The 12,247-nt window shown below is 42.2% G+C and overlaps 1 pseudogene; it reads left to right on the top strand.

Annotated features, from left to right (window-relative positions):
- The first annotated feature begins 9,456 nt into the window (after window positions 1-9,456).
- Window positions 9,457-10,244, top strand: LOC108542079 (40S ribosomal protein S4 pseudogene; annotated as a pseudogene).
- The last annotated feature ends 2,003 nt before the right edge of the window (window positions 10,245-12,247 follow it).

Here is a 12,247-nt window from a genome sequence, read left to right as displayed (position 1 = left end):
CCAATTCCAGAGACCATATGATCTAAAGGTCTAGAGGTCTTGATTCCAAAGGAGGGAATGCTTCCAGCAGAAGACACAACAATTCCACTGAACTGGAAATTAATGCCCACCCAGCCACTTTGGGCTCCTCATGCCTCTGAATCAACAAGCAAACAGGGAGTTACTGTTTTGGTTACAGTGAATAATCCTGACAACCACAAGGAAATTGGACTGCTACTCCACGATGGATGTAAGGAAGAGTATGTCTGGAATATAGCAGATTCCTTAGGGCATCTCTTAGTGTTTAAGGTGATGCCTCTTCATTACATATCCTGTGATTAAGGTCAACAGGAAGATACAACGACCCAATCCAGGCAGTTTTTCTAATGGTTCAGACCCTTCAGGAAAAAAGATCCTGGCCACCCACGAGGTAACGTACCATGACCAGCTAAGGTGCTTGCTGAAGGTAAAAGGAAATACAGAATGTGAGTACTGAAAGAGGGTTGTTATAAATACCAGCTAGGATCACATGACCAGCTACAAAAACAAGGACTGTAATTGCCATGAGTATTTCCTCCTTATTTTGTTATGAATGTGTGTGTATACAATAAAGCAAATACCTTTGTTTTCTTCCCTCTCTTATTTCCTTGTCATGTAACATAAGACATATTGACTTTCTGTCACAGCGTTTATGTATTGTTGATTTTACATCATCGAGTTTAAGTTATATGAAGGAGAAGAGTAAACATCACTCAAGGACTTTACCTCCTCTCTGGGAAGAGATTGGTGCATACTGAGTTGTACATGTCATAGTTGTATTATGTTAAACAGAATTATGACCTTGTTATTGTCTTCGTTTGGAGGTTAAATATGGCTTAATGAGATGCACATAGGAATCAAGTTAACAAAGGATGGACTCGTGATGGTTAACTTTATTTGTTGACTTGCCTGGGCCACAGGTGCACAGATATTTGATGAAACATTATTCTGAGTATTTCTATAAGATAAACACATGTATTAATCTTCTGGGGCCAGGTGCAGTGGCTCACACCTATAAACTCAGCACTTCGGGAGGTTGAGGTGGGTGCATCACCTGAGGTTTTGAGAGGAGCCTGGCCAACCTGGTAAAACCTCATCTCTACTAAAAATAGAAAAATTAGCCAGGTGTGGTGGCACACACCTGTAATTGCAGCTACTCAGGAGGCTGAGGCAGGAGAATCACTTAAACCCAGGAGGCTGAGGTTGCAGTGAGAGGAGATCACACCCCTGCACTCCAGCCTGGGCGCCAGAGTGAGAATCCATCTCAAAAAAAAAAAAAAAAAAAAAAGACTATCTCATGGATGACTTATGGGCGTGAGGTCTCTTTTGGGGGTGATGAAATATTCTAAAATTGATTGTGGTTATGGATGTGCATACCGAAAACCATTGAATTGTGTGCTTTAAATAAGTGAATTGTATGATATATAAGTTACATATTGTATGATATATAAGTTACATATCTATAAACCTGTTATTTTTTTAAAAAGACTTCATGGAGCTGTAGTCTTTGACAGTATCAAGGACTGAAGCTATATATAAGTTCAAATATGAATCATGAATGGGGAGGTAGATGAATGAATCTGTAAGAAAATAAGTATTCAATATATGTTTTAAAATTCATCCTAATTCCCAAGAAAAGAACAATTAAGCATTTCTATAGGTTTTTGTGATGTAATTCAGGACAAATATTTAGGTTTGGATGTGTGAAGTCATAAAAGATAAACCAATTCAGGTGAGGCAATTTCATGTAATCCATCTTTTTAAAAATACAAAATTTAGAGGGCTTAAGTAAGTTCACTTTAGATGTTTGTCACTTGAACAGCTGTCAAAATAGCATTTTGCGGTGGATATTTTTTGGCAAACTTTATTGAAGGATGTTTTCAGATATTTCTGTGGATGCCAGCTGTTAGGTTTAGGGGAAAAGCATCTTGTAATTCGGGGACACGTCAAAGCCAGAAGCTGCATTCAGTTTATATTTCTGCATCAATTAAATTGCAGCCAGGAAGTAGAAAAGTGTCCAGGAAAATTTCAATCAGGTACCAGAAATCCACAAGGATAGTGTTGTTCAGCAACCACTTTGTAGATACAATGAGGGGAAATGACCCACTAGACGAACAACATCTGGAGCTACCCAAATGCATTACTCCATATCTGGTCAGTTTTAATGTCATGAGAGTGATGACACCATCATTTTAAAATACATTTCCGTTTAAGTGCCAAACAGAGTTGCAAACAGTATAATTCTGTGTGGCATGGAACATTTGTTCTCCTAACATCCTGGAAAGTAATATTTGTTTTTCATATTGTGTTTCTATGGCTGGCTGATATTGTGCTCTTACTTTTTAGGCCAAAACCTCATCCCTCAAGAAACAAAAACAAAATCCCCCAAACCCAGCAATTAACAGACCAGCTTGCCCTGTGTCTAACAGAAAGCAGACTGAGATAGACTCACATGACCTGACTTCCAGTGGGTGGCATATTTGCTGTGTATGTGAGCTTAATCCCATCACAAGATCTCTGACCTTTAGTTTCCTTATTTATTAAGAGGGTACAAGGGTGCCAGTCTATCCTGACTCACAGTGTCAGGGCAAAGAGCAATAAGATAATGAGTGTGGATTTATCAACTACAAATTATTAGAAGTAAATTAGCATTCCAAGTGGCAGGGATACATAGGAGAAAAAGGAAAAAAAAAAAAGAGGAGAAATAATAAGTGGGACCTTCCCAAGGAAAGACATTCTTACCTCTAATTCTAACAATTTCAAGATAAAAGGGATGCTTAAGTAGTGCATACTAGGAAATCTTTTGATGCATGGTTTCTGTGTTAAATATCTGCTGACATTGCCTCGCCCATCCTGTTCCTCTCTCTCTCTCTCTCTCTCTCTCTCTCTCTCTCACACACACACACACACACACACACACACACACAGAGTTCCCAAAATCTATGTTGCTTCATAATCCCCCCCTCAAATACTACTCGGTGAAGATAATTCAATCACAGCCACAATAACTAAGTCCATTTATAGAATATACAGTAGAAAATAATTCTACTTACCCAGTTCTGAACTGCCTTGCACTGTTCTGTGTGGTACCTTTCCAAAGACCTGCTAAAAAACTGAGGTGATTCCTGTTTGCCAAGAGTTGAGGCATCTCAACAGTGTGAGAAAATGTTACTTTGGTCAATAATTGGCACAGTGAACAGGATATCAAGTGAGGAGTTTCCTAGGCCTTGGAGACATGGCTACCCCATTTCAAATTAAGTGCTAGAGAACTTACCTCAAATTTTGCAGAGACACAGAAAAAAAATGGATTTATTAATTACTGTCATTATCAAACAAGAATTATATTTAATTCTCATCTGTCTCTAGGTAATGAAACTTCGATGACTTCAACAACGGTGGAATTGTTTAATTGGCCAAATGGCCCCTGGATAATATCCTTCAGGAAACAGAAGAAAATAATGGCATGGTGAAGGTCTGTGTCTGCTGCTGGAGCCAAGGGTGAGTTAGTCACACTACAGATGGGAGGGCTGGCCCCAGGGTACAGCCAGCCAAGGAAAATGCCAGTGACCCTTGGATGCAAAGGACTCACGCTCTCCTGAGAAAACCCAGTAGCCAAAGATATAACTCAGCTATATGGGATGGGAGAAGATCAGAAGATGACAAAATTGGCCAGGCACAGTGGCTCACGCCTGTAATCCTAGCACTTTGGGAGGCCGAGCCAGGCAGATCACTTGAGGTCAGGAGTTCAAGACCAGCCTGGCCCACATGGTGAAACCCCATCTCTACTAATAATACAAAAATTAGCCGGGTATGGTGGTGCGCACCTATAATCCCAGCTACTCAGGAGGCTGAGGCAGGAGAATCGCTTGAACCCGGGAGGCCAAGGTTGCAGTGAGCTGAGATGGTGCCACTGCATGCCAGCCAGGGCGAAAGAGCGAGATTCCATCTCAAAAAAAGAAAAAAATTAATGGAATAAAATGTTAATATTAGGTACGTGCAAAAGTAATTGCAGTTTTTGCCATTACGTTTAGTGTCAAAATATCCTTATTTTAATAACATATTTATTCAAATATAAGATATCTAAGACTTTTTTTTTTTTTTTTTTTTTTTTGAGACGGAGTCTTGCTGTGTCGCCCGGGCTGTAGTGCAGTGGCCGGATCTCAGCTCACTGCAAGCTCCGCCTCCCGGGTTTACGTCATTCTCCTGCCTCAGCCTCCGGAGTAGCTGGGACTACAGCCACCCGCCACCTGGCCCGGGTGGTTTTTTGTATTTTTTAGTAGAGACGGGGTTTCACCGTGTTAGCCAGGATGGTCTCGATCCCCTGACCTCGTGATCCGCCCGTCTCGGCCTCCCAAAGTGCTGGGATTACAGGCTTGAGTCACCGAGCCCGGCCGGCATTTTCAATATCTCCTTCAAATACGATGTTTTGCCATTACTTTTAATGACAAAAATCGCAATTACTTTTACACCAAACTAATAGCAACTAGAGGTGTCTGAATTCAAATTCTTCCAATCTCACTGACAACTCAAACTCTGTTGCCTTCTCCCTGCTACTTTCTCCCACTATTGCTACCTTTGATTTGAACAAGATTTCAGCAGGACAAAATGTCACAAACAGGGACAAGGGATCTCCCACATGATGTTATTTTGGGGGGCTCCTTAAACATCTTAGGGAGACTTTGTGTAGTAGTTGAGAAAAGAACTTCAGGCTTTCAAATCTGACCTTCCTCATTTCCACTTATTACCTGGTTGATCTTAAGCAAGTCATTTAACCTCCCTAAGCTTTACCTTCCTCAACAACAAACAGGAGTCTACAAACAACAGTATTCATCTTAGAAATTGTATGTGAACTTTAAATGAAATAATGAATAATGTATAAGGCAAGTACCTCAAACATGTTAAGGATTATTTTATTTTCTTTTATTTTCTTTTATTTTGAGATGGAGTTTCACTCTGTTGCCCAGGCTGGAGTGCAGTGGCACAATCTCGGCTCACTGCAACATCCACCTCCCGGGTTCAAGCAATTCTCCTGCCTCAGCATCCTGAGTAGCTGGGCTTACAGGCGTGTGCCACCACGCCTGACTAATTTGGCATTTTTAGTAGAGACAGTGTGTCATCATGCTGGTCAGGCTAGTCTCGAACTCCTGACCTCAAATGATCCACCCGCCTCGGCCTCCCAAAGTGCTGGGATTACAGGTGTGAGCCACTGCACCCTGTCAAAAATTATTATTATATTGCTCTTGCATTTGCTAACAGGCTTTGTACTGGGGATTTTTTTTTTTTTTTTCAGGAAAAAAGTTTAAATAGGGTGTTGTGAAAGAGTCGTGGTTTTCAAAGTTTCAAGAAAAGTGTTTTGTTAAAAGAGGGGAAGAAATCAATGTTACCTTTGTCAAGAGAGCTCTGCATCTTAAACAATCAGCTTCTTGTTCATCATCAAGTTCAATAAAAAGTGCACAAAGTCCTAGAGACCTGATAATAATTAAGAATATTCACAGCCTTCTTCCGAAGGCTCCTTTTAATCATTGATCTTATATCTGGGTCGTCTTACAATGAGCTGCTTTTGTTGTTTTACGTATCTCTTGCATTCTCAATCTGGGATAAATGAGGAAAACTTCTAAATTAAAACATTTGCTCCAACAGTTGTCCTTCTTTCATGTTCTGGTTTTAGTAATGAGGCAGTAATATTCTGGAGAAATCTTTCATAAACTGAGTATTATTTTTAAATCTGCTTATTTACATTTCTCGTGGAACTTTCTGTGATATGCCCTGTTCGGAAGGAAACATCTGTCTTTGGGATTTTCATCACCGTGAGGCAGTTTACTACAGGGCATGGCATGTCTGGGTGCTCAGAGATAACTCTCCAACATGGGCAGGCCCAGGAACACGTGTTCACAGTGACAGCCACAGCCATATCCCTGGGTACATGCTCATGTGCTCATTTGCAGAAAACACACAGAGGTGTGGTTCATGTGAAAATGCGTCCAGAGGTTCCAAAGAATGTGTCTATTAGTGACAAGAGGCACAGTTGTTGCTAGGACAGAGCCTTCAATACTTAAATGACATTGTAGTGCTGTGTGCTCTTACGAAAAGCGAGCTCAGGTCCTTTGAGGAATATGTACTATGGAAAGTTCCAATGAATTGAAATATTAACTTTCCATTAACATGTCTCATTTTCCTGGAATTCCTGTGTGAGAATTCTCTGTTTCGTTTGCATAACCCCAGACTTCACATATCGAACTAGTAAATCTACTTTTAAAGATCTAGGGTATCGCACAGAGGCCATGGATTTTAGACAAAAGAAAAACTATAAAGATGGCTGTCCCTAAAACCAGGCAAACTTTTGGAAAGTTTGCCACCTAACTTTGGGAAACTCATGCTCACTCACCAAATTTTGCCCAAACTCATACTCATTAGCTATTTCTTTTTTCTTTTTCTGGGTGACAGTCTTGCTCTGTCACCCAGGTTGGGGTGCAGTGCAATCTCGGCTCACTACAACCTCCACCTCCTAGGTTCAAGTGATTCTCCTGCCTCAGCCTCCCGAGTAGCTGGGATTACAGTTGTGTGCCACCACGCCCAGCTAATTTTTTGTATTTTTAGTAGAGACGGTGTTTCACTATGTTGGCCATGCTGGTCTTGAACTCCTGAGCTTGTGATCTGCCTGCCTTGGCCTCCCAACGTGCTGGGATTACGGGCATGTGCCACCGTGACTGGCCTCATTAGCTATTTCTACATGTATGCATGTTGTTGGTCGTTCATTGAATTAGTTGGTCAAAACTTTACTCCCTAATAAATGGGGGCGGTACTTGATAAAGAAGCAAAATGACGCTCTCTACTTTTAAAATGCTGGAGCTGGCCCTTACAGGTTCACGAGAGCCAATTGTGTGTATTGCTTCCCAACTCCACATTTGGTGTTGTCATGTTGGTAGCTTAAAATCAGCTACAGTGGAAGTTTACACCATGGGAATAGGCATTTGCTACAAATCAGGGATTAATTTTCCCAGGCAGCTGCATGTGGAGCATTCACAGGCACCCCCTGGTCTAGGACTCCCTTGGAAAGCTGATGTCATTTGGTGCATGTTTGCCACAGTGGGGCTTTCTGGACAGCCTGGACCCACGCTGGACTTTTCTGCTGCAACAAGTTCTGTGTAAAGATTCAAGAACCACTTGGAATGTAGAAACCGCCAAGACTTAAGAGTTAAAGTGCCAAGGGCTGCCTAATGAAGAAAAACTACCAGGGTGAGGTTTGGGTTATTTCTTTCCTTTATGTATGTGGGTTTTTTTTTTTAACCTAAGGCTTGGCTTTTATACTTTTTCCTACTAGATTTTATTTCTTGAATTCAACTCATTTTCCAGATATTTTCAATTCTCATTTGAATCGTGATTCTGTTAGGCAATCTATTAATCAACCTGAGTGAAAGCACTTGGTAAACCATAAACCCTATTACCTATTTGCCAGGTACGGCGGCTCATGCCTGCTATCCCAGCACTTTGGGAAGTCAAGGCAGAAGGATTGTTTGAGGCCAAGAGTTCGAGACTAGCCTGATCAACATAGTGAGACTTTGTCATCTCTACAAAAGTAAAAAAAAAAAATTTTTTTTAAACCATAAACTCACGGACTATGGTGGCTCACGCCTGTAATCCCAGCACTTTGGGAGGCTGAAGTAAGTGGATCACTTGAGGCCGGGAAATTGAGACTATCCTGGCCAACCTGGCGAAACCCCATCTCTACTAAAAATACAAACAAAAAAAAAAGTTAGCTGGGGAAGGTGGCACATGCCTGTAGTCCCAGCTACTCGGGAGGCTGAGGGATGAGAATTGCTGGAACCTGGGAGGCAGAGGTTGCAGTGAGCCAAGATCGTGCCACTGCACTCCAGCCTGGGCGACAAAGCAAGACACTGTCTCAAAAAAAAAAAGAAAGAAAGAAAGAAAGAAAGAAAGAAAGAAACTATAAAAAGAGGAAAGAAAAAAACACAAACTCTTTTGCTAATATTTTTAGACAAATTTGACAAATATGCCATGATTATTCACACCTGTGTTATTGATCATAGTGTTGGAAAGGACAGTCTCTTGGATTGGATTTTTTCCATGCGGACTTGGAGGTAGACGGTTAATTTAAAAGATGACCCAAGGAAGCCGGAGCAACGGCGCAGGTGGAGTGGTGAGGGAAGAAGGGAAAGGTCATGAAGGGCACCTCGTAGAGCTTATTGTCCTCATCCCTGTGGGTCAATGCTGATGGGGACTCTGAGCCCCTCTGTAGATGGTGCACACCTGCCCCTCTGAAGTGGAGATCCTGCACCGTCCCTCCTGGTGAGTGTTGCCCCTGAGGACAATAACTCCTTGCATTTCTAGGCAGCGAGGCAACTTCCCGGGGATCATCTGAGAAAGCTGGTGGAGAAAAGCCAGGGACTCTGCCTGCACTTGAGATGAACCAACATTGACATGCACTGAAATTGTCCACCACAGCCATAGCTGAGGCAGAGGCGGGCTGAGAGGGGGTGGCTCAGGGCATCGTAACATCTGCTATGGACAGAACTGAGGGATGAATTTTAGGAGATGTTCATTAACTCAATAAGGATTTATGTATTAACCAATTAGATGAAACATTTACTAAACGTGTTATATCCAGACACTATTGTAGGTACTAAGGACACAGCAGTAAAGTCTCTGCCTTCAATGAACTCATATTCTAGTAGAAGACAGATTCTTAAAAATCAATAATAATATAATGTTGGTAGGTGATTTGTGGTAGGAAAAAATATTTAAATAAGAAAGGCAAAGGATTAGGAGGTGATGAATGTGGGGTAGGGACAGAGAAAGAGTCTTATTTTAGAAAGAGTAGTCAGTGAGGGCTGCTTGGATGAGGGGCCATTTGAGCACAATCTTGCATGAAGTAAGCGAGAGGGGCAGGTAGGCGGACAGTGGCGGGGTCAGCAGTACTGCTTTCCAGACCCAGGGAAAATCTATACAAAGATCTGGAGTCAGGAACAACCCTGCTGTGTTCAAGGATCAGGGCCAGACACAGTTAAGCACAGAGATCCAGTGGCAAGTGAAAGAGACATGCTCCCTGCCCTTTAGAGCGTAGTCTACTGGGGCAACTGTCATTAACTTCATAAGCAATCACACAGATCAAAGCAAATGTATACAGTGTGGTAAAGGCATAATTGAATTTGTGTTTCTTAATGATTACACGTCTACTATGAGGAGAGGGACTGAAGAGGGTCGATGCTTGGTGTCTGTCTACCATTCAACACTGTTCATTGCTTTCTCCTTTACTTCTCACTATCAATAACTGGACATAGCCCTGGATGCTCAGCCTGCTTCATGACAATCTGCTTCCTGGCATGTTTTCAAGAAACATATTGATTTGTAAAAACTGTAACTACGAAATTTCTATGCGCACCAGAAGACAGAGGTCCTCTTTCCTTGCCTAACGCAGCCATGGTTCATGGTTCCAAGAAGCATCTGAAGCTGGTAGCACCTTCAAAGCGTTGGATGCTGGATAAATTGACTGGGGTGTTTGCTCCTCGTCCGTTCAGCAGTCCCCACAAGTTAAGACAGTGTCTCCCCCTCATCATTTTCCTAAGGAACAGACTTAAGTATGCCCTGACAGGAGATGGAGTAAAGAAGATTTGCATGCAGCAGTTCATTAAGATTGATGGCAAGGTCTGAACTGATGTAACCTACCCTGCTGGATTCATGGATGTCATCAGCATTGACAAGACAAGAGAGAATTTCCATCTGATCTACGACACCAAGGGTTGCTTTGCTGTACATCGTATTACACCTGAGGAGGCCAAGTACAAGTTGTGCAAAGTGAGAACAATCTTTGTGGGCACAAAAGTAATCCCTCATCTTGTGACTCATGAGGCTCACACCATCCGCTACCCTGACCCCTCATCGAGGTGAATGATGCCATTCAGATTGATTTGGAGACTGGCAAGAATATTGATTTCATCAAGTTCGGCACTGGTAACCTGTGTATGGTGACTGGAGGTGCTAACCTGGGAAGAATTGGTGTGATCATCAACAGAGAGAAGCACCCCGGATCTTTTGACGTGGTTCATGTGAAAGATGCCAATGGCAACAGCTTTGCCACTCGACTTTCCCACATTTTTGTTATTGGCAAGAGCAACAGACCATGGATTTCTCTTCCCCGAGGAAAGGGTACCCTCCTCACCATTGCTGAAGAAAGAGACAAAGACCGGCGGCCAAGCAGCAGTGGGTGAAATGGTCCCTGGGTGACATGTTAGATCTTTGTATGTAATTAAAAATAATGTGGCATGATAAAAAAAAAAAGAAAAAAGAAAAAAAAAGCTGAGCATGGTGGCTCACACCTGTAATCCCAGCACTTTGGGAGGCCAAGGCAGGCGAATCACCTGAGGTTGGGAGTTTGAGACCAGCCTCACCAACATGGAGAAACCCCGTCTCTACTAAAAATACAAAATTAACTGAGTGTGGTTGCACATGCCTGTAATCCCAGCTACTTGGGAGGCTGAGGCAGGAGAATTGTTTGAACCCAGAGGGCAGAGGTTGCAGTGAGCCGAGATTGCTCCATTGTACTCCAGCCTGGGCAACAAGAGTGAAACTCCGTCTAAAAAAAAAAAAAAAAAAACTGGAACTATTTGTACCCTATCCTCTATCCCTGCACAGAAAAGTTGAAGGGAACTTAACCTGAAACTCAAATACTAATAGTACTGATTTCCACTGCCATGCCAAAGAGCAAGTAAAGAGTCAAGAGCCAGTATGGTATAGTGGAAACAGCATAGACTTGGACTGAAATCCAGGTAGGCTCCGGTTCCAGCTCTGATAATGATCAACTACATAGCTTTAAACAGATGAGTTTAGCCCTCTAAGCCTCATCTTTAAAAGGGGGATAATAATGCCTACTCTGGAGCATTGTGAAGATGAAATCAGATTGTATATATAAAGCATCTGATTCACAACAGAGGCCGAAAATGGATTATTATATTAATCACATCATAGAGAATCTTAACTAATCTAAAACACTGTGATATATGTGGTTTTTGTCTGAACCACAAAAAAATATTAAAATGGCCCATGCAAAATTGAAACAAGTAAACAAGTAAACTGAAAGGAGCTTGTAAATAATCGGACAAACCTGTTTAGTCCAATTATCCCAAGGCACATATTTCGTATCCATGAGAAACTGCTGGGAGTGGAATGAAAGGGGTATGGCGGAAGGTCAGTCAGCTGCCTGTGGATGATTTCCTGGAAAAGTGTTTCTTTCCTGATCTCTTGTTTAGAGAGAGGTCAGACTGACCATGAGACACAGATGCTGAAGCCTCAAACATAGGAATAAGGTTCTACAAGGTCCAAACCCCAAAAGGATAATGCATTTTGATGATCCAGCAAGAAATTCTTATTAGTGCAGGAACTCTTGCCCACCATCTGCCAAGGGAGGCTATAATGGCATTGTTGACTCCCACACTGCAAGCAGAGCCTTAATCATGTTTTACTAGGCCTTACAGATTACAGGAGCAGGCATGCCCTCTTAGCCCCAGGCCTGGCACCACCCATGCAAGGTAAGTAGTTTACAGGTGTGTCTGGGTCTACTTCAGGTCGGTCAGTTTAAGACAGCTACACAGGACCTTAACCCAGAGAAGGAGGTCAGCCCCAGGCAGAAGCTCCCACACCAAAGAAGAAAAAGCTGGGCACCAGCTTTTTCACTATCTCCTGGGCACCAAACTGAATTATGTTTAGATAGACTGGAATCAATGACAACAAATCCAAAAGAAAAGTAAAAAGTGGAAATAGTATTAAGAGCAAAAGCTTGTTGTTGTCTAAGCAGGAAAAGCAGCAAAACGTACATTGCATTCAGATGTGCAGGTCAGTAGTCTATAGACTTTTCAGGCTTTGGGTCCTTTCAACCAGCCACTTACCCTCCTCCTCATCACTTACCACAACAGCAGTGTAGGTTACTATAGTGCTGTGTGGCTTGCAAAGCATTCTGGAACACGTGGTTTTGTTACAATCCTCATAGCAATCTGATGAACAAGGTTATTATTGTCCTCATTTTAAGGGTGACGCCACTGAGACTCAGAAGAAAAAAATTAATTGATTTACACCAGGATTCACATGAAATAGATTTGGGAGCAGAGATTTGGACCCTGGGCTCCTGACACCAAGTTTTATTTTTGTGGCTACACATTTCATATTGTTGTGGATCTTTAATTGACAAATGTAGTCCCACATTGGCATTGCAGCTGCC

The sequence above is a fragment of the Rhinopithecus bieti genome, unplaced genomic scaffold, assembly GCF_001698545.2.
Source record: "Rhinopithecus bieti isolate Rb0 unplaced genomic scaffold, ASM169854v2 scaffold_1583, whole genome shotgun sequence".
Classification (NCBI taxonomy): Eukaryota; Metazoa; Chordata; class Mammalia; order Primates; family Cercopithecidae; genus Rhinopithecus; species Rhinopithecus bieti.
Note: the sequence above shows the minus strand (reverse complement) of the source record. Positions and strands in the feature narration are given on the sequence as shown.